Consider the following 22,005-nt stretch of genomic DNA (forward strand, 5'->3'; position numbering starts at 1 on the left):
TCTGGTGGAGTGCGCCATCTCCCGACCCCCGGCCGGGCCCGGCAGGCCCACCACCCGTGTCGGTCGCTTCCCGGTCACACGGGCGATGCAGTATCCGCCAAGCAACTTGCACGGACGCCCCTCACCAGCTCCACCGCGACCTCAGGTGGAGACAGGGGTCCCCGCGCCCCGTCCGGGTCCGGCCGCCCACCGAGGTCACGTACCTTCCAGCCCGCAGAGCCGTCGCTTCACCTTCATCCTTCAACTAGGGCCTGCTCTTGACCACCCACCGTAGATCTGTGGCAGCGTGAGCCGCTTCTCGGCCGAGCTCTCAATCTCAATGGACTCGGCGATGCGGTCGGCATGGGACAGGTTGCACCACGCGCTGTGGCCGGACGAGCTGCTGTTGCGCGGCTGCCCCTCAGTGGCCACCGAGGCAGAAGGGAGGCCCTCGGCGGCATCAGGGTTCCTGGTTGCGCCACCCCACGGCGCTAGGCTGGAGGTGGCAGAGCTGTAATGGCTCACGTACGACCGGGGCAGCGGCTTCAAGTCCGGGTCAATCGCCGCCTTTCGCCCGCCACTGGAGAGAAGAGAAGGGGCGAGGGCGGCGCCGGGGGCCCAGCAAGCGCGAAGAGATGATCTGAGGCTGGGGAGTGAGGTCAGTGCTGCCAGCACATTCGTGCCGGGAGGAAGGCACAGCCGAGGACAGCGCGGGTCCAACATCTGGTCTCCGCTGGGCACACGGTGCGAAGGAGTCGGCTGTCTGAGGGCGCCGGGTCGACCCTGCGGACAGGGCCGGAGGACAGAAGAACGGAGGGAGCCGTTAGAAACCCCTCTCCTGGCGGCGCTCGCGAAGCTAATGAGTACTGAACACGGAGGCGGGAAAGCCTGCAGCTACTGCACAGCCGCATGAAACACGTGTTCTGTGGGCGCCCCCAAAGGCGGTCTGCTCTGCGTTGGCGCTCACTCATTGGCCACGAGGGACACCTGTCTGGGGCGGGCCTGCGAGTGACTCTGCGCAATAAATGGCAGTCAGCGCCATCAATCGAAGCGAGGCAGCCAATGGGCGTGCACGCAGAACACATTGAATAAGCAAAATGGCACCAGATTCACATAACCCAAGAATGGACTAACAGTTACCAAAGGGAAAGGGACTGGGGTGGATAGCTGGTAATGGAGAGATAAGGGGAGAGGGAAAGAAAACGTGCATTACTATTAGTACGTATAATGTGGGAGTGGGGATCACAGGGAGGGCTATACAACACAGAGAAGACAAGTAGGGATTCTACAGTATCTTACTATGCTCATGGACAGTGACTGCAATGGGGTACCTGGAGGCATCTTCATGATGGGGGGAGTCTAGCAAACATAATGTTACTCATCTAATTATATATTAATGACAGAAAGATAGATAGACAGATAGGTAGATAGATAGATAATGAATGAGTGAATGAATGAATGAATGAATGAATGAATAAATAAATAAATAAAAAAAGAATGCAGCAGACCAGTATAAAAAAGATATGTGCACCCCTATGTTTATCACAGCACTATTCACAATAACCAATCTACAATTATATGAGCAACATTATGGTTACTAGACTCCCCAGGTCATCAAGTAGCCCCACCACATACCCCATTACAGTCACTGACCATCAGCCTAGTAAGCTGATATAGAATCACTACTTGACTTCTCTATACTAAACTGACTTCCCCTTGGGACCCCTCCCACATTATGTGAGCTAATTGTAATACCCCTTTGTTTTTCCCCACCCTTATCCCTCCCTTCCCACCCATTCTCTCCAGTCTCTTTCCCTTTGGTAACTGTTAGTCCATTCTTGGGGTCTGTGATTCTGCTGCTGTTTTGTTCCTTCAGTTTTCCTTTGTTCTCTTACTCTACATATGAGTGAAATAATTTGGTACTTGTCTCTTTCCACCTGGCTTATTTCACTGAGCATAATACCCTCTAGCTCCATCCATGTTGTTGCAAATATTAGGATTTGTTTTCTTCTTATGGCTGAATAATATTCCATTGTGTATATGTACCACATCTTCTTTATCCATTCATCTACTGATGGACACTTGGGTTGCTTCCATTTCTTGGCTATTGTAAATAGTGCTGCAATAAACATAGGGGTGCAACTGTCTTTTTGAAACTGGGCTGCTGCATTTCTCTGAATTTTTAATACTGGCTTCCTGCATCCAGTACATGGGCTCCAGATTTTAATAGTAAACATGAATTTGTAACACTCCATCCTAAATTTCAGCTTTTCACTAACTTTATTCTAACGATTTCAGTCCCATTTTGTTACATGCCTGAACCTGGCAAATATTCCACATGTAATTCCAGTTTGGTTCCTAGAGTCTCGGTATTTTTGGTTTAATCATTGGTCTGAAAGCTTTCAGGATACTCTGCAGGAGAAGAAAATGATATTGGCTCCCTTTTGGCATTTAGTATTGATCCTTCTTCCATAATTAAAAAAAATATTTTTTTGAGAGGGCATCTCTCATATTTATTGATCAAATGGTTGTTAACAACAATAAAATTCTGTATAGGGGACTCAATGCACAATCATTAATCAACCCCAAGCCTAATTCTCAACAGTCTCCATTCTTCTGAAGCATAACAAACAAGTTCTTACATGGTGAACAATTTCTTACACAGTAAATAAGTTCTTACATGGTGAACAGTGCAAGGGCAGTCATATCACAGAAACTTTCAGTTTTGATCTCGCATCATGAACTATAAACAATCAAGTCAGATATGATTATTCGTTTGATTTTTATACTTGATTTATATGTGAATCCCACATTTTTCCCTTATTATTATTATTGTTTTTTAATAAAATGCTGAAGTGGTAGGTAGATGCAAGATAAAGGTAGAATACATAATTTAGTGCTGTAAGAGGGCAAATGTAGATGATCAGGTCTGTGCCTATAGACTAAGTATTAATCCAAGCTAGACAAGGGAAACAAAACATCCACGGATGCAGAAGATTTCTATCAAAACCCGGGGGGGTGAGGTTCTTAACCTCACCTCTGTTGATCCCCAATTTCTCTCCTGATGGCCCCCCTGCAACTGTGCGTGTCTTAGGTTGTTCCTCCCTTGAGGAATCTTACCTGTCTCTGGCTAACCAGTCATCTTCCAGGGCCATACAGGGAAATGTAAAGTTTGTAAGTGAGAGAGAAGCAATATTCTTTGAAAAGGATAGCTTTCTACTTCTTTGCAGATTTATGCCGTGTGGCTTCTATGCCCAGCATTTGTCTTGAGGTATCTTTACCACTTGGAAGAATTATGATACTCAGTAATTTTCGATATGAGGCACGAATTCTACTAAAGGGTTGTAATTAGGAAGAAGAAAAGCTACAGAAGTAGCAGACAGAAGAAAACATGGGAAAATTGATTATTTCTTTGACATATCTTCTTGTAGAGTAACATAAGCATGTATAGGTTTTAACAAACTACTAATTAAATTGCATACACACATTAACAGAATAGGAATACAGATACATAACAAAAGCAGACCTACAATTACCAGCCATATCCAGTGAAATCAAGAAAACCAGTTAGGTACCCTATGCATTTGTAAAAACTTATCAATGATATGATGGATAATGTCTAACTGAATTTGAATAGTTTGAGAAAAATCAGACAAATTAAAACAACACATTCCTGGGAACTGTTCACATCCCATATGTCCTTTTAACAGTAGATAGTCTATAGACGCACGATTTTGGAGCACTGCAACTTGCCCTTCTCCTAATTCTTGGTTGAGTTCCGACAGTATAGATCCAGTCAAATTTCTTGTTTTACTGTATGCACAGGCCAGCTTAGATATCTCCTTCTTCATTCCAATGGCAAGTCCAGGAACCGGTGGGATGAATGCAGCTACAACTGCAACAGTGCCAGGGTCTTTGTTGAAGTTCTTTGATGATCATCTTCTGAAATGACTCTTCCAGAGGATGTTGATGTTGGAAGATCTTCTTCATACAGTATCTTAATTCATTTTCTGGGTAGCCAAATTAGGCCTTGATCCTCTGTATAAACACAAACAAACCCTTTGCCCACACTTTGATATGACCTTTATACCATTGTGAAGAACCTATTGGAGATAACCACACAGGAACTGCTTTTTTTTAAGAGAAAGATATATTATCATAAAAGTGTACTTCCATAGCTGATCATCCCACACCCTTTAAAAGATCAAAATTAAGGATATGTAAAGGATGCATTAATCATTGATTTACAGTTAGTTTTATCCTATCGGGAAGTAATCCCCCATTTCTTTCTTTTTTTGTTATCATTAATCTACAATTACATGAAGAATATTATGTTTACTAGGCTCTCCCCTACACCAAGTCCCCCCCACAAACCCCATTACAGTCACTGTCCATCAGCATAGCAAAATGTTGTAGAATCACTACTTGTCTTCTCTGTGTTGCACAGCCCTTCCCTTTCTCCCACCCCCCACATTATGCATGCTAATCATACTACCCCTTTCTTCTCCCCCCCCTTATCCCTCCCCATCCACCCATCCTCCCCAGTCCCTTTCCCTTTGGTAACTGTTAGTCCATTCGTGGGTTCTGTGATTCTGCTGCTGTTTTGTTCCTTCAGTCTTTCCTTTTTTCTTATACTCCACAGATGAGTGAAATAATTTGGTACTTGTCTCTTTCCACCTGGCTTATTTCACTGAGCATAATACCCTCTAGCTCCATCCATGTTGTTGCAAATGGTAGGATTTGTTTTCTTCTTACGGCTGAATAATATTCCATTGTGTATATGTACCACATCTTCTTTTCTTAGGTTGCTTCCAATTCTTGGTTATTGTAAATAGTGTTGTGATTAACATAGTGGTGCATCTGTCTTTCAAACTGGAGTGCTTCATTCTTATGGTAAATTCCTAGGAGTGGAATTCCTGGGTCAAATGGTAAGTCTATTTTGAGCATTTTGAGGAAACTCCATACTGCTTTCTACAATGGTTGAACTAATTTACATTCCCACCAGCAGAGTAGGAGGGTCCCCCTTTCTCCACAACCTCACCAACATTTGTTGTTGTTTGTCTTTTGGATGGCAGCCATCCTTACTGGTGTGAGGTGATATCTCATTGTGCTTTTAATTTGCATTTCTCTGATGACTAGTGATGTGGAGCATCTTTTCATGTGTCTGTTGGTCATCTGAATTTCTTCTTTGGAGAACTGTCTGTTCAGCTCCTCTGCCCATTTTTTAATTGGATTTTCACTTTTTGTTTGTTGAGGTACATGAGCTCTTTAAATATCTTGGATGTCAAGCCTTTATCGGATCTGTCATTTACAAATATATTGTCCCATACTGTAGGGTACCTTTTTGTTGTATTGATGGTGTCTTTTGCTGTACAGAAGCTTTTCAGCTTGATATAGTCCACTTGTTCATTTTTGCTTTTGTTTTCCTTGCCTGGGGAGATATGTTCAAGAAGAGGTCACTCATGTTTATGTCTAAGAGATTTTTGCCTCTGTTTTTTTCTAAGAGTTTTATGGTTTCATGAGTTACATTCAAGTATTTGATCCATTTCGAATTTACTTTTCTGTATGGGGTTAGACAATGGTCCAGTTTCATTCTCTTACATGTAGCTGTCCAGATTTGCCAAAACCCTCTGTTGAAGAGACTGTCATTTCCCAATTGTATATCCATGGCTCTTTTATCAAATATTAATTGACCATATATGTTTGGGTTAACGTCTGGATTCTCTAATCTGTTCCACTGGTCTGTGGCTCTGTTCTTGTGTCAGTACCAAATTGTCTTGATTACTATGGCTTTGTAGTAGAGCTTGAAGCTGGGGAGTGAGATCCCCCCAACACTTTGTTCTGCTTTGTGAGGATTGCTTTGGCTATTTGGGGTCTTTGGTGTTTCCATATGAATTTTTGAACTATTTGTTCCAGTTCATTGAAGAATGTTGCTATTAATTTGATAGGGATTGCATCAAATCTGTATACTGCTTTGGGAAGGATGGCCATTTTGACAATATTAATTATTCCTAGCCAAGAGCATGGGATGAGTTTCCATTTCTTAGTGTCCCCTTTAATTTGTCTTAAGAGTGTCTTGTAGTTTTCAGGGTATAGGTCTTTCACTTCCTTGGTTAGGATTATTCCTATTTATTTGATTCTTTTTGATGCAGTTGTGAATGGAGTTGTTTTCCTGATTTCTCTTTCTATTGGTTCATTATTAGTGTATAGGAAAGCCACAGATTTCTGTGTGTTAATTTTGTATCCTGCAACTTTGCTATATTCCGATATCAGTTCTAGTAGTTTTGGAGTGGAGTCTTTAGGGTTTTTTATGTACAATATCATGTCATCTGCAAATAGTGACAGTTTAACTTCCTCTTTACCAATCTGGATTCCTTGTATTTCTTTGTTTTGTCTAATTGCCATGGCTAGGACCTCCAGTACTAAGTTAAATAACAGTGAGGAGGGGGGGCATCCCTGTCTTGTTCCCGATCTCAGAGGAAAACCTTTCAGCTTCTTGCTGTTCAGTATGATGTTGGCTGTGGGTTTATCATATATGGCCTTCATTATGTTGAGGTACTTGCCCTCTACACCCATTTTGCTGAGAAGGTTTTTTCATGAATGAATGTTGAATTTTGTCAAATGCTTTTTCAGCATCTATGGAGATGATCATGTGGTTTTTGTCTTTCTTTTGGTTTATGTGGTGGATGATGTTGTTGGATTTTCAAATGTTGTACCATCCTTGCATCCCTGGGATGAATCCCACTTGGACATGGTGTATGATCCTTTTGATATATTTTTGAATTCAGTTTGCTAATATTTTATTGAGTATTTTTGCATCTACATTCATCAGGGATATTGGTCTGTAATTTTCTTTTTTGGTGGGGTCTTTGACAGGTTTTGGTATTAGGGTGATGTTGGCTTCATAGAATGAGTTGGGGAGTATTCCCTCTTCTTCTATTTTTTGGAAAACTTTAAGGAGAATGGGTATTATGTCTTCTCTGTATGTTTGATAAAATTCCGAGGTAAATCAATCGGGCCGGGGAATTTGTGTTTGGGTAGTTTTTTGAGTAAAATTTCAATTTTTTTGCTCGTAATTGGTTTGTTTAAATTTGTGTTTCTTCCGTGGTCAGTCTTGGAAGGTTGTATTTTTCTAGGAAGTTGTCCATTTCTTCTAGATTTTGCAGCTTGTTAGCATATAGCTTTTCATAGTAGTCTTTAATAATTCTTTGTACTTCTGTGGAGTCTGTCGTGATTTTTCCATTCTCATTTCTGATTCTGTTGATGTGTGTTGATTCTTTTTCTCTTAATAAGTTTGGCTAGATGTTTATCTATTTTGTTTATTTTCTCAAAGAACCAGCTCTTGGTTTCATTGACTTTTTCTATTGTTTTATTCTTCTCAATTTTGTTTATTTCTTCTCTGATCTTTATTATGTCCCTCCTTCTGCTGACTGTAGGCCTCATTTGTTCTTCTTTTTCCAGTTTCGATCATTCTGATGTTAGACTATTTATTTCGGATTGTTCTTCCTTCTTTAAGTGTGCCTGGATTGCTGTATACTTTCCTCTTAAGACTGCTTTCACTGTGTCCCACAGAAGCTGGGGCTTTGTGTTGTTGTTGTCATTTGTTTCCATATATTCCTTGATGTCTATTTTAATTTGTTCGTTGAACCATTGATTATTTAGTTACATGTTGTTAGGCCTCGATGTGTTTGTGAGCCTTTTTGGTTTCTTTGTAGAATTTATTTCTAGTTTTATACCTTTGTGGTCTGAAAAGTTGGTTGGTAGAATTTCAATCATTTGGAATTTTCTGAGGCTCTTTTTGTGACCTACTATGTGGTCTCTTCTGGAGAATGTTCCATGTGCAGTTGAGAAGAATGTGTATCCTGTTGCTTTTGGATGTAGAGTTCTATAGATGTCTATTAGTTCCATCTGTTCTAGTGTGTTGTTCAGTGCCTCCGTGTCCTTACTTATTTTCTGTCCAGTGGATCTATCCTATGGGGTGAATGGCGTGTTGAATTCTCCTAAAATGAATGCATTCCATTCTATTTCCCTCTTTAGTTCTGTTAGTATTTGTTTCACATATGCTGGTGCTCCTGTGTTGGGTGTATATATATATTTAGAATGGTTATATCCTCTTTTTGGACTGAGCCCTTTATCATTACGTAATGTACTTCTTTATCTCTTGTTACTTTCTTTGTTTTGAAGTCTATTTTGTCTGATACTAGTACTGCAACCCCTGCTTTCTTCTCCCTATTGTTTGCATGAAATATCTTTTTCCATCCCTTGACTTTTAGTCTGTGCATGTCTTTGGGTTTGAGGTCTGTTTCTTGTAAGCAGCATATAGATGGGTCTTGCTTTGTCATCCATTCTATTACTCTGTGTCTTTTGATTGGTGCATTCAGTCCATTTACATTTAGGGTGACTATTGAAAGATCTTACTTATTGCCATTGCAGGCTTTAGATTCGTGTCTACCAAAGGTTCAAGGTTAGCTTCTTTAGTATCTTACTGCCTAACTTAGCTCGCTTATTGAGCTGTTATATACACTGTCTGGAGATTCCTTTCTTCTCTCCCTTCTTATTCCTCCTCCTCATTTCTTTATATGTTGGTTGTTTTATTCTGTGCTCTTTCGTGTTTCCTTTAACTGCTTTTAGTGGGTTGTTGATTTTATTTTTTGCCTTTAGTTAATATTTGGTTGGTCTGCTTTCTTTGCTGTGATTTTATTTTCTCTGGTGACATCTGTTTAGTCTTAGGAGTGCTCCCGTCTAGACTAGTCCCTCCAGAATACCCTGTAGAATTGGTTTGTGGGTGGCAAATTCCCTCAACTTTTGCCTGTCTGGGAATTGTTTAATCCCTCCTTCATATTTAAATGATAATCGTGCTGGATACAGTATCCTTGGTTCAAGGCCCTTCTGTTTCATTGCATTAAATATATATCATGCCATTCTCTTCTGGCCTGTACGGTTTCTGTTGAGAAGTCTGATGATAGCCTCATGAGTTTTCCTTTATAGGTGATCTTTTTCTTCTCTCTAGCTGCCTTCAAAACTCTGTCCTTGTCCTTGTTCTTTGCCATTTTAATTATTATGTGTCTTGGTGTTGTCCTCCTTGGGTCCTTTCTGTTGGGAGTTCTGTGTATTTCCATGGTCTGTTCGATTATTTCCTCCCCCAGTTTGGGGAAGTTTTCAGCAATTATTTCTTCAAAGACACTTTCTATCCCTATTTCTCTCTCTTATTCTTCTGGTACCCCTATAATGCGGATATTGTTCCTTTTGGTTGGTCACACAGTTCTCTTAATATTGTTTCATTCCTGGAGATTCTTTATCTGTCTGTGTCAGCTTCTATGGGTTCCTGTTCTCTGCTTTCTATTCCATCAATGGCCTCTTGCATCTTACCCATTCTGCTTATAAATCCTTCCAGAGTTTGTTTCACTTCTGTAATCTCCTTCTGGACATCTGTAATCTCCCTCCGGACTTCATCCCTTAGCTCTTGTATATTTCTCTGCATCTCTGTCAGCATGTTTATGATTTTTATTTTGAATTCTTTCTCAGGAAGACTGGTTAGGTCTGTCTCCTTCTCATGTGTTGACTCTGTAATCTTTGTCTGCCTCAAATTTTACCTTTTCATTTTGATAGAGACAGTTTGCAGAGCTGGCACGAGTGACGGCTGGAAGAACTTCCCTTCTTGTTGGTTTGTGGCCTTCCTCTCCTGGGAGAACAGTGACCTCTAGTGGCTTGTGCTGGGCAGCTGCATGCAGACGCGGCTTCTGATTCTTGCCCGGCCGCTATGGAGTTTATCTCTGCTGTTGCTGTGGGCATGGCCAGCCTCGGGCCACTGCTCCGATATGGCGGAGCCGCGTTGGAGGGGAAACGGCCGAGAGGCTGTTTATCTCTGTGAGGGCCCTCTGTCTGACCTGCCCTGCTATACAGGGGTTTAGGGTGCCCGGAGTTCCCTGCTGCTGGACTAAGTGTCCCAGGACGCTTCCGTCTGGCTGTGTGGTCCCTGTCCCTTTAACACTTCCAAAAAGCACTCGCTTTTCTTTTTCCCTGGGGCACCGGCTGCCGGGACCTACTCACACATCTTACTGTCCTTTTTCCCTAGTATCCAGCACCCCACGCATGCACTGTCTGCAGTCCAGTGCGGATGGCAAGGGCTGGCTGATTAGCAGTCCTGGGCTCCTTCTCCCTCCCTCTCTGACTCCTCTCCTCCTGCTGGGGAGCTAGTGTGAGGGGCGCTCAGGTCCCACTTGGCTGCAGCTTGTATCTTACCCCCTTCGTGAGGTGCTGGGTTCTCGCAGGTGTGGATGTAGTCTGGTTGTTTTCCTCTGTCTTCTGGTCTCTCTTTCAGGAAGAGTTGTCTTTGTTGTATTTTCAAACATATATGTGGTTTTGGGAGGAGATTTCTGCTCCTCTACTCACGCCGCCATCTTGGCTTCACCTCTAAAAAAGATTTTGACATCTTAGGAAAAATGATTGATTCCATGTATGGTACCAAAAGATCACAAAGTTAAATTGAGAATTGTAGGGTTATCCCAAAGGAAAAGGAATATGCCATTATATTTTTAGAGGAATCAATTCTTTCTTTAAGACATACTGAGAATTAATCTTGCCTTTAGAGCCCTCTGGCTGTATTTTTTCTTAGCAATATTATGATCTATTTTTGATGTTTTAGTTCATAGAAAATTTCAATCTGTTACATACGTTTACATTTATTGAATTCTTTTTCTTCTTTGAGGTTCTATTCATGGTCTTCATAGGACTGACTTTATCTTGGTTTTCACAGTGTATATTGTGGTACCTCATTAATTTGGTGAAAGTAGAAGTTGGTTTGGTATATCTAATCTGTATTGCTCTCATCTTCATGAATTTAAACAAACATCTTTCTCCTAGGCTTGAGTTTCTATATCTTAAGCAGTTTGGATTAAGTGACCCCTACCACCTCTGAGATGTTTGGACTTAGTATTGTTCCCAGGTTGAAGGCTGTTTCATTCTTAGTCCCCTCCCTAGTTGCTTCACTGTACCAATCCAAGACCATTTCATAATTTAGAACAGGTGAGTAGCTGTTTGGTTCTTGGTAAAAACTAAGAAAAATGATTTTAGAAGGAATTTTGAAGCCACATCTTAAATGTTATCAAAATGGAATTTACCTATAATTAATGATGCTGTAAATATTTGTGGTGTAAAATTTAATGTGCTGTAGAAATTAGTGATGCTACAGTTGGAATTTGAAGAATTTTTATAGCCAACATGTAATTTTTTATTTAAATACAGTTCATCTGTATATTACTATTTCATCCCATTTATGATGCCATTAATGGATAGACACAACCTTATTTAAAATACTGCTAAGAAAGACTGCCAGCTAACAGACTCACCATTGAGTCTAAGGTATACCCCTATTTCAGAGACATTAAAATGTAAATCTTAGCCATTTTGAGTTTTCAGGCCCTTTTCTGTCCTAACAGTGACATGGGACCACTCTTCTATTGACAGTTTATCTTAAAACACCTGCAAAACCGGAAGGAGTTCCTGTTTCATAAGAACAAGTGGACCTCTTTCCTTCACCGTCACTAGTAAGAGTTAAAAATTAGATTTTGTAGTTTTCAAAGAAACCATGCTTATCTTATTGCTGATTTTGTGTATTTATGTGTGTCCCTTTATTAGCACCTCAGGCAAGTAGAAGTGGCTGGAAAGTTTGTTGAGTTTTTTGGAAGTGGAGTTTCACAATTATCTATAGTGGATCAAACTACAATAGCAAATATGTGTCCAGAATATGGTGCTATCCTCAGCTTTTTCCCTGTTGACAATGTGACTTTAAAACATTTAGAACATACAGGTAAGAAGCAAGATCATTTAGGATAAACTTGTTACATTTCCAGTGTGTGTCTCTGAAATATTCTATAGTAAGTCACTATTCTTGTACATGTTATTTAGTTATTCATGAAATTGTCTTATTTTAAAAGAATGCATAAAATGCATATTAAACTTCCCAGATTCTGGTCTGTTCCTGGTTCCCTGGGGCCCATTTACGGCAACGTAAAGGGATTATCTATACTGCCTACCTTCAGCTTTGTTTTTCCCCATAATGATGGAGACCTCCATTCTGCTTAGGGATCAGAGGTTGCAGTTTAATGGGAGTCAAGCTTGAGAATATTCTCCTCTGTTCTTTTAGCAGGAATAGGTGGTCACCAGACAAAGAGTTTGGGACCCAGTGCTCTGACAGTAAGAAGCACGTGATTTGGTGAAAAGCAGCACAGGGTTACAAGTTCCGAATCTTCTGTAGCCTGGTAAGCTAGGAGTTTTTACCACTCTTATGTTGAGTAGTTTATGTATTATAAGAAGTACCTGAAAACCCACAATGTGTTGATACTACATAAGGCCCCTTGTTTTTAAAAAGCAGGACCTCTTTTCTTATTTTGATCCACTTCCTCTTTTTTTTAAGTAAAAACAATTTTGTTTTTTTATTGAAGCATAGTTGCTATACAATCTTATATTGGTTTCAGGTATACAACACAGTGATTCAACACTTACATACATCATTAAATGCTCACCCCAGAACTGTTGACTATATGCTGTACTTTCATGTCTGTGACTAATTTATATTATGATTGAGATTTTGTGACTCTCTGTTTCACCCACCAACCCCAATTCCTCCCCCATGGTAACCACCAGTGACTTCTCAGTGTCTATCAGCCTATTGTCTGTTTTTTCATTTTGTTTTGTTTTGTTTTTAAATTGCCCCTCTTCCTCTTTTAAAGAGATCATTGCTGAACTCCTAATCTCTAATCATACATATATTTGGGGAATATATTCTAGTATTTTTCATTTTGGGAGAAGATTATTATAAGTCACATGGCAAAATGAATAATTCATTTGGATTCTTGGAGAGGGAATAGTCCTCATAAAATGCTGAGATTTCTTCAAGCTGGATTTTGATGGGTGGCTTCTACATGGGTCTGGGCTTTCTCATGTGGTGGCTTTAGGAATCCAGTGGTCCGAGGACACAGAGACAGCCAGCCTTCTGGAAATCACACTGCTTTGGTGCAGGGGGAACACAGACCCCACCCCTTGCTGGAGGAATGTTACTGTTACATTGTGAGAAGAACTTATAACTTGGAGGATGTGTTCTGTGACAATCCTGCGGAAAGACCATCTGCATAAGTCACTTTACTTCTCATCAGGCTTACAGACAACCACCCCAATGTTCAATTGGAAACTTTTAATATCAACATCTAAATTCTTTAATTTCTGCTTTTTCTCTGTAAAACTGTTCTTAACTTTCACTTTATTCTTTCATTTTAACTATTAATATTGTTTATTGTTTACGGAAAGTGATGGATTTCTTCCTTCATGGTGGATAGTAATTTATTATGTTCGGTTTTATTACTGGTTTTTCTTTTGCAAATAATATTTTTTGCGAGTCTTATAGAAGTTGCTCAGTATTTATCATCAGTGATTAACTTTTAAGTAAGGGCTGGTAGGTGTTTTTAGCAAGTAGCGTTTTCATGAAGGGTAAACTTTACTCTTGAAAATAATATCAAATATTAATTTGGAAAGAAATCTATTCTGAGTATTATGTAATCTGGAATATTTGTTTCTTGCTCATCATTGGAACGCAGAACCCTACCCCCAAAGATTTCACAATTCCTTACTTGATTTTTGTTATTAATCTTCTTTTTAGGTTTTGACAAAGACAAACTCAAGTCAATGGAAGCATACCTTAAAGCTGTGAAATTGTTTAGCAATAACCAGAATAATTCAGGAACACCTGAGTACTCCCAAGTATATACAGAATAACCCAAGTAGTAGTGAAGAGTGTAAATTCTGGAGCCTAACCACCTGGGTTTGAATCCCAGCCCTAAAATTTATTAGTTTTGTAACCTTGGGCACTTTATTTAGCCTTTCTGCCTCAGTTTCCCCATCTCTAAGATAGGAAGATCCTATCTAACTCAGGATTCTTTAAAGATCAAACACAAATTCATTAGAACAGCCTCAGGCACATAGTAAGTGCTCAATAAATTTTAGCCATTATTACTATTTAACAAGCTAATGGGTATGTGAGTCTCATTTTATTAATTAATTTTACATAGATTTCTATTACAGTGAATTTTTCAACTTTTTATGGGGTCTAAATTTTTAGTATTTCAAGTACAAAATTGACTCTTAATTTAGCACTCTAATTTTTTTCTACTTCATGATCACTATAATATCCTCCCAAAATACCAGTTTTGATGATGTCTGCATCTGGTTAATGTCTATATTTTGTGAAAATCCACAATTATGAAAGGGATATCCAGTTATGCAGTCTTAAAATATTAAATATATTTTACAATCTAAGCAAATGTTTCTAATCTGTTGAGGATTTGTGTTTATATTGAAGTAGGTAGTATTCACTTTCAGGAGTCTTAATTTTAATAACATTCATTTTCTAGTAGTGTGTCAAGGATCTAAATAAACAACAGGATGTTATCATAGGTGTGGTTAACTGTTAGCTATATTTTTTGTGGGGGGTGGGAATCCATTTTCTCACCCAGCTGTATTGTTCTTGATAGCATGTATCCCTCCTTGAAATCTTAATTTGTGTACTGGTTTGTCTGTCTTTCCAAATGGAAGGTACACATAGGCTCCATTAGGACAGGAACTTGTGTCTGCACTATTTTTATTTATTTTTATTTTTTGCATTGCATCTTCAGCTCCTAGAACACTGACTGGCACACAGTAGATATTCAGGAAACATGTTAGGCAAATAGGTGAATACATTACTGGCATTTTGAAGGCTAGTATAGCACCCGTAGGGATTGAATTGGTGTAAATTTGCTTTGGTCGGGTCTTCTAACTTCTGTGAGGATTTTCTGGTCCACTTCACCACTGTTTATTGACTCTAGTGCTTTGTCCACATTAAAAAACAAAGAAGGGAAGAAAGAATTGTAGGAAAGAGTAAGAAAAAGTAAGTAGAAATGTGGTAGTGGTAAAATAAAATGGAATACATTTGCTTATTAATAACCTGACCATATTAAGAAATAAAGCTATAACCCATCAAGAAATTGATTTCAAGAGAAACTCATGAATCCCACTTTTAAACACAAAGACTACGATCACCTGGAGCCGAGAAATGAAGGCATAAGAAAAGCAGGTTTGTGGTCAAAGTCATTCAGAACAAGCGGGGTTGTAGAGGAATCATGAAGGTCTCAATGAAGGGAAACTTAATTTGCACATACGCTGGATAAGTGGATGACAGGAAGTGATAGAAATACCAGAGAAATTAATAGAAACTTAGGTGGAAGGTGGGGCTTTTAAAAAAATAATTTTTTGAACCAAGGAATAAAAGTGTGACCTGCAGGAACCTGCCTGGCCAGCTAGACACTGAGGAACCAGCAAATGAAAAACCCTTTCTCTGTTGGGTCCCTCCAGCACCATCTACCGACTGGCCGTGAAAGGGTAAATGCTCACGAGCCCAACTCCACTGTCACAGAACAGGCAAAGAAGGGAGAATTTAGAGCTCAGAGGCCAAAGTTGATAGTCACCACAGGCATCCACTGTACAAGAGACATCTGTGAAGACAGTGTTTATCATCTTCCTGGGAAAAAAAAACATTTGGGGAACAGAAAATTTTTTACAGACTATTCAATTGATGTTGGACAGTGTGTGCATTGTTCTGCTAGTCTTCTAGCAGTTTTTGTCATGTTTCATAAATGGGGTTGTTAAAAAATCTGTATTTCTGGGGTTGAATGTCAGAATGAATACGTAACTCAGTGTGCTTCAGAAATTAGTCCTTAAGTTAGAATCTTTACTTAAAGTTCTAAATCCTTTCCCTTTTCTCCATGATCTAGGTGATCCAGGTTAATCTGAATTCAATAGTTCCATCTGTCAGTGGTCCAAAAAGACCTCAGGATAGAGTTGCTGTGACAGAAATGAAAAGTGATTTCCAAGCTTGCTTAAATGAAAAGGTAGATCACTCTATTGATATCCTTGTCAGTGCACTTTGTGTTGAATAAGTAATATAGAACTAGCCAGGTGACCCATAAAGTCAATCTGCTGTGTTTTTTTGTTACAGCACACACCATCAGCCCCATTTTTCCTTCTGACCAAAGTATAGATCAGTCGTTTACCCAGGTCCACTGTGAGGAGCAGAGGTTGACTGTCTCTCTTTAAGTTAAAATTTAAATTAATTAAAATTTGGGTTTCTTAGTCACAGTGGCCTCATTTCAGGTGCTGGATAGTTACTTGTGGTTAACACTTTTGTGTTGGACAGCATAGATACTAAATATTCACATCATCACAGAAAAATTCTGTTGAATAGCACTGTTCTGGACTTTTGTGACTTCCCAGAATAGGAGAAAAACACTACTGTGTAACTAATTATTCTCAAAATCTGGTAACAAGTGACCTCTTTGACTTGTGGGTTTACACAGAATTTCTGAGAATCATGGCTTCAATCTTGCCACTTTCTCTATTCTGAGAACTAGTAGCTGGCTTTCAGAGACTTCCTTTCTTAAAATTTCTTTGTGTGTGTGTGTGTGTGTGTGTGTGTGTGTGTGTGAGAGAGAGAGAGAGAGAGAGAGAGAGAGAGAGAGAAAATGTCAGACTTAGACAGGAACAAAATGGTGTATTGAATTCCCATGTACTTCACTTCAACAATTAACAACTCATTGGCAGTCTTGCTTCATCTATTTTATACACATAGGTTCACAGGTTCATTTTGAAGCAGATCTTCAGGGCCATTGTTAACAAAGAAAATTTGTACATCTCTTGAGTATTACCTGAACAGCAGTGAGCAGAGAACAATAAAGCCAAGGTATACCTGCATTCTGGGTAGTTGGCTGTACCTAGTAATTCTTATTGTGACTACTCAAATTCATATTTTAGCTGAATCTTAACTACTAAAGGTCATGAATCTTTAGCAACACTCACAAGTAATCAGAACTTCCAGTGTCAAATCATCATATGTCAAGGATCTGCTGTATTTTCTGCCAGTCTTTTTTCCTATTTGTATCCAGAATGCATAGTTTATATTTATGTGCAAATTTACATAGGTTGGATTTAAAGGCTTCCAAATTGCTGCCGAAAAGCAGAATGATGCCTTCACTATTCGCTATGAATAGGTGTCTATCAGCTGTCCCATGAGTCTGTCATCGTCGCTGCAGTTACCAGTTGCATCAATAACTGCAATCCATCTGTCATGCTCTCTGCAGGTAGGTTGTGTTTTATGGCCATACATAGTCTTTTCCTAAATTAGTTTTTACTTTTCTGTTATGTGGTTTTTCTATATCACACGTGAGTATCAGTGTCTGTGTCTGAGAAACTTCATGAGGTTTTTAGGTCTTCAACATTAGGTCTCAAGAAGACTAGGTTTGATTTATGTTACTAATTTTGTTTTTATTACATGGGAGGTAAATTTTAAAAAATCATAACTTGCATGTCTATTAGTTTTAGGTTGTATCTGCTGCTTCTGGTAATTTAGAAGTGTAATGATTGAATCCCTTGATAATCTATGTGAAGTTTCCATAGTAGTGTGCCATAGTCCATTGAGAGTAAAAGATGATTGGTAAGGATTGTAAATGAAATCAGTTGTATGCACATAGAACCACTCATTGTTAAAAGTCATGTGTAATACATGCTGAATTATTATTTATTATGACTGGAATTTTAAAAGGCTCACTATGCGTTGGTTACTGTGTGCATTATATTACTACATATCGTCCTTTGGTCCATTTATGCGCATGCCACATCAGGCTGCACGTGAACGATTTACAATGTAAAGCTAGTGTATCTGCTGCAACTTGTGGTTTGTTTCAAATGAAAAAAATCAAGAGCATAGAGTGGACAAAATAATGACAGTAAATTCATGAGTGTGGACTTTTACCCTGACAAGAGATGGAGATTGGCTTGTTAAATAAATACTTTCTCGCTTCCCCCTTTAATGTGAGGAAGGAGGGAGAGACATCACTGTAATGAATCATTGTTCACTGTGCAGGTCTTTTGGCTAAAAAAGCTGTTCAAGCTGGTCTGCATGTTAAACCTTACATCAGAATGAGTTTATCTCCAGGCAGTGGGATGGTTACACATTACCTCAGTTCCAGTGGAGTATTGAAATACCTTAGTAAACTCGGGTAAGTAAGTGATAGTTACACCTCTTTACACTGACATTGGTACTCAACAGTGATGGAAGCTGCTTCCTAGAACCCTTCATAGTCAAGAAGTTAGAAAAATTGTGCTCTAGCTTACTTGTTACCTCGCCATTGTCACACATCTTTGAGGCCCTGTCACTCACAGGTAAGATTGGTTATAGTCAGTGAACACAGCAGCAGTGTGCTGGCTGCAGAAGTAGGAAATGTGGATTTGAGTTTAAGGATGGAAAGACAAAATGGACAAGTAAAACCAAGTAGCAGTGGCCGGCCATATATGCCATGGTACCATGTAGAGTGTAATTTCCATGAGTTGGGAAGACAGGAAGAGTGAACTCTTACATGTTGTTTTATTAACTGAGTAAATTGTCTTGATTGGGGCTTGTGATGTGCTGGCGTCTATTAAATAAGCACAGGTGAAGTTGTCCCTGAACTGTGGGGAAAATATGTTTACATTTCTTACATAATCAGAAAAATAAATTGTGGCTAGCTATATTCAGTGTCTATTTTGGAACATACCCTACATAAGTAGTCAATTCCTTTGCAAGAGAGATACATTTTAGATTTTCTTTTTGCTTTTAGAAGGGCAGCTGAAGGTAATTTTGAGGATTTTACCTACAGTTTTTTAGTTATATCATCTTGGGATTTTTTTCAGGGACTTTTTTTGGTTAAGAATGGGAAGATTTGTTCCTGTCAGAGGACCCAACTCCAGCGCCTCTTTGGTGAGCTTTGGTCAGCTTGTTAAAGCCAGGCTGTCTTGAGGCTTTGTAGTTTAAACCCTCAGGCAGAAGTACAGCATCAGATTTTGAGTGCTCATGTTATGTTCCTAGCAAGTAGTAGCTGAGGAGTTTTCTTGTGTAGTGTGATTGGCTCTCTGCAGAGTTAGTTACCAATCCTGACTAGGGCTTGTCCTAAGCATCAGGACTTCAATGGTTGGCATCCAGTGCAGGCTGCATGCCTGAGAGGGAGAGACAGGCTTGGTTGCTCAGAAACCGGAGTAGACATGCCGATGAAGGTTGATCCATCTGTCATGAATATTCTCTTCAGTGATCTTATTACAAAGGTGGAAATAAGAGATAAGGCTTGTCGTGTCTTCACAAATGCTGTGACGTTCTGTCCAGTCATATTTCTGTTTTGAAGTGCAGATTTGAAATAGTTGGCTATGGATGTTCAGCATGTGTGGGAAACACAGCACCCTTATCAGAAGCCATTTTAAATGCAGTCAAACAGGTAAAATGTGTCACTCAATAAGATAACGAACTCTGTTTTATTAATAAATTACAGAAAATGTATATTGACATTTGTATTTCTGTAGACCTATATATATTCTGTGGGAATAGTAACCTGTCAATCTTAAAATGATTCTCAAAGAATAACACAAGGAATTAGTTTATTTACAGTTTTGATAGTTCTGTAATAATTGGTAGAACATGTTTTGGTTATCTTGTCCTCAGAAGTACAATATTTGAGATTGTTTATGTATATATAATTATCCAAATTTGTACCATCTCTAGAATATATATTGTTTGTGTGTGTTTTTCTTCAGGGTGATTTGGTTACCTGTGGAGTTTTATCTGGAAACAAAAATTTTGAAGGTCGTCTTTGTGATTGTGTCCATGCCAACTATCTTGCCTCTCCACCCTTGGGTGGCTTATGCCATAGCAGGTACAGTGAATATAGATTTCCAGACCGAGCCTTTAGGTATCTCTTCCTTTATCTGCATACATATGTCCCTGCGCACACTTTTTTCCCAGAGGCTGTTGTATTTTTGAAATGTTTCTTAGATCAGCCATTCTTTGATCATTTCAGGACCTCTTGGTGTAATGCATCATCATTCATTTCTGTGTTTATATGAAGAAAGTAAAATGGGCATAGTTGCTTCCTTCAGCTGCTTATGCCTAAATCAGTCTGCTGTTGAGTAATTTACTTAGTTTGTATGATAATTCCTTTGGCGATGTGAATGTCTTGAATCTCATACTAAAATATTTTAAACAGGTACTGACACTACTGGCAAGAACATTTACCTACATAATATTTGGCCTCCTCGAGAAGAAGTTCATCAGATAGAGGAAGAGCATGTTATATTGTCCATGTTTAAAACATGAAAAGAGGAAATAGAGGTAAGAGTCTCATTTCTTCAGCAGTTCAGTGAAGTGTCGATGTTTTCTTTATTTCACACATCCTGCTTTCTGAATAGAATAAAATTTTAGATTACATTATTTTGAACACATACGTTTTAATGAGTGATAGTCATTTTGTATCTGGAAATCTCTAGTATCTGAGAGAATAGCTTAGAGTAACAGAATTGATTTATTTTTTTACCTATTAGAAATATGTAGCAAGCATTTACATTTGGCATCTTGAATATGGGCACACTTCATATAAACTGCTCTGTTAGCCCACTCAGATGGTTCAGATTTCAAAAGAAAGATGGTGCAATGAGTCTGTCTCACCCATGCCTGGCCTCCTGCTTCACCTCCTCAGAGGCAACCAGTGCTTGTCAGTTTTTTAAGCATCGTCCCAGGGATGTCTTTTACACCTACATGTAAATACATATAGTCACACTTTTTTTAAATAATGGAAAATATAAATATGAGGGCACAAAAAGTGTTTATTCACTTAACAAATATTTACTGAATCTCTGCTGTGTGCCAGGCACTCTTCTAGGTATGCGGATTTCATCAGTTAACAAAACCCAACATTCTCATGGGGAGAGGAAGGCAGTGAACCATTAGCAGAATAACTAGGTAGATTACATATTATGCTAAAAAGTGGTAAGTGGTAATGAAAAAATATATATGATCAGGGTAAAAAGAACCAATTGTGCAAAATTTGGGGAGTAGATTGTAATTTTATATAGAGTGGTTGAAAATATGACATTTGAGCAAAACTTTGAAAGATGTGAATAAGTTAGCCATATATCTGGACAAAGAAGAGGGCTGCCCGGTGGAGAAATCAGGGTAAAGGCCTCAAGGAGGGCAGTGTGGCTAGAGCATGGGAAATAAGGATAGTGGTAGGAAACGATGTCAGAAATGGAGGTCCCAGTACATAGGGAACTTTAGACCAATGTTAAAATGTAGTCTTGTACTCTGAGTGAAGTGACACGGGGAGTGGGAGCCATGGGAAGGTTTCGAACAGAGGAGTGTCATACTCAAAAGGGTTGCTCTTTGTATTGAGACTTTCTTGGGGGTGAAGGTTAGGTAGAAGCAGGAAGACCAGTGACAGCAGAATCCAGAGGGAAAGGTGATGATGGCTGGACTGCTGGGGTGGTGGTGCAGGTGGCAAGGGTTATAAGTGTAGTTTGAAAATATCACACTGTGATGTGGGACGTGCATTGAAAGAAGTAGCGGTTTTTGTCCATGACGATATTCTGAAGATCAACAGCAATACCCACACACAATCTCTCTTTAGCAACTTGTGTAGATATTTTTAAGTTTTTTAGATTTTTGGAGTATACAAATTTTGACATTCAGTTTCTATTGAAACTTAACTCACAGGTTAGTGCTCCTAAAAATCTGGTGTGTTGGAATTTGATGAGCAAATCTTTATTGATTCCATCCAAAATGTCATGATTTTATAGAATGTGCTGTCAGCTTTATTTCTAAATCAGTAAGACCTATTTTTTTCATTTTAACATAAATACTTTATTCCCTTGATCATTTATATAAGCCTCTTTTTATGACTCCCATTTCATCTTTCTTTTAATTCACCAACCAAAACCATATTCACAGATGGGAAATAAGCAGTGGGATTCCTTAGAAGCACCATATTCACTCTTGTTTCCATGGGACTTGAAGTTTACTTCTATCAGATGTCCTTCATTTTTTGATAAGCTTGTTAAGTACTGTTTTATCACTGTTTCATCTTTTTAATGTTGTTATAACTAAAAAAACTCATGAAGAGTTAAATGCCTTTAACTTTTTACCTT

General features: G+C 39.1%; 1 pseudogene; it reads left to right on the forward strand.

Moving 5' to 3' along the window:
• Positions 1 to 888: 888 nt before the first annotated feature.
• LOC130684184 (iron-responsive element-binding protein 2-like) overlaps positions 889 to 22,005 on the forward strand; it is a 28,219-nt pseudogene continuing 7,102 nt past the window's right edge.

Source organism: Manis pentadactyla, chromosome 6 (assembly GCF_030020395.1).
Source record: "Manis pentadactyla isolate mManPen7 chromosome 6, mManPen7.hap1, whole genome shotgun sequence".
Taxonomy (NCBI): domain Eukaryota; kingdom Metazoa; phylum Chordata; class Mammalia; order Pholidota; family Manidae; genus Manis; species Manis pentadactyla.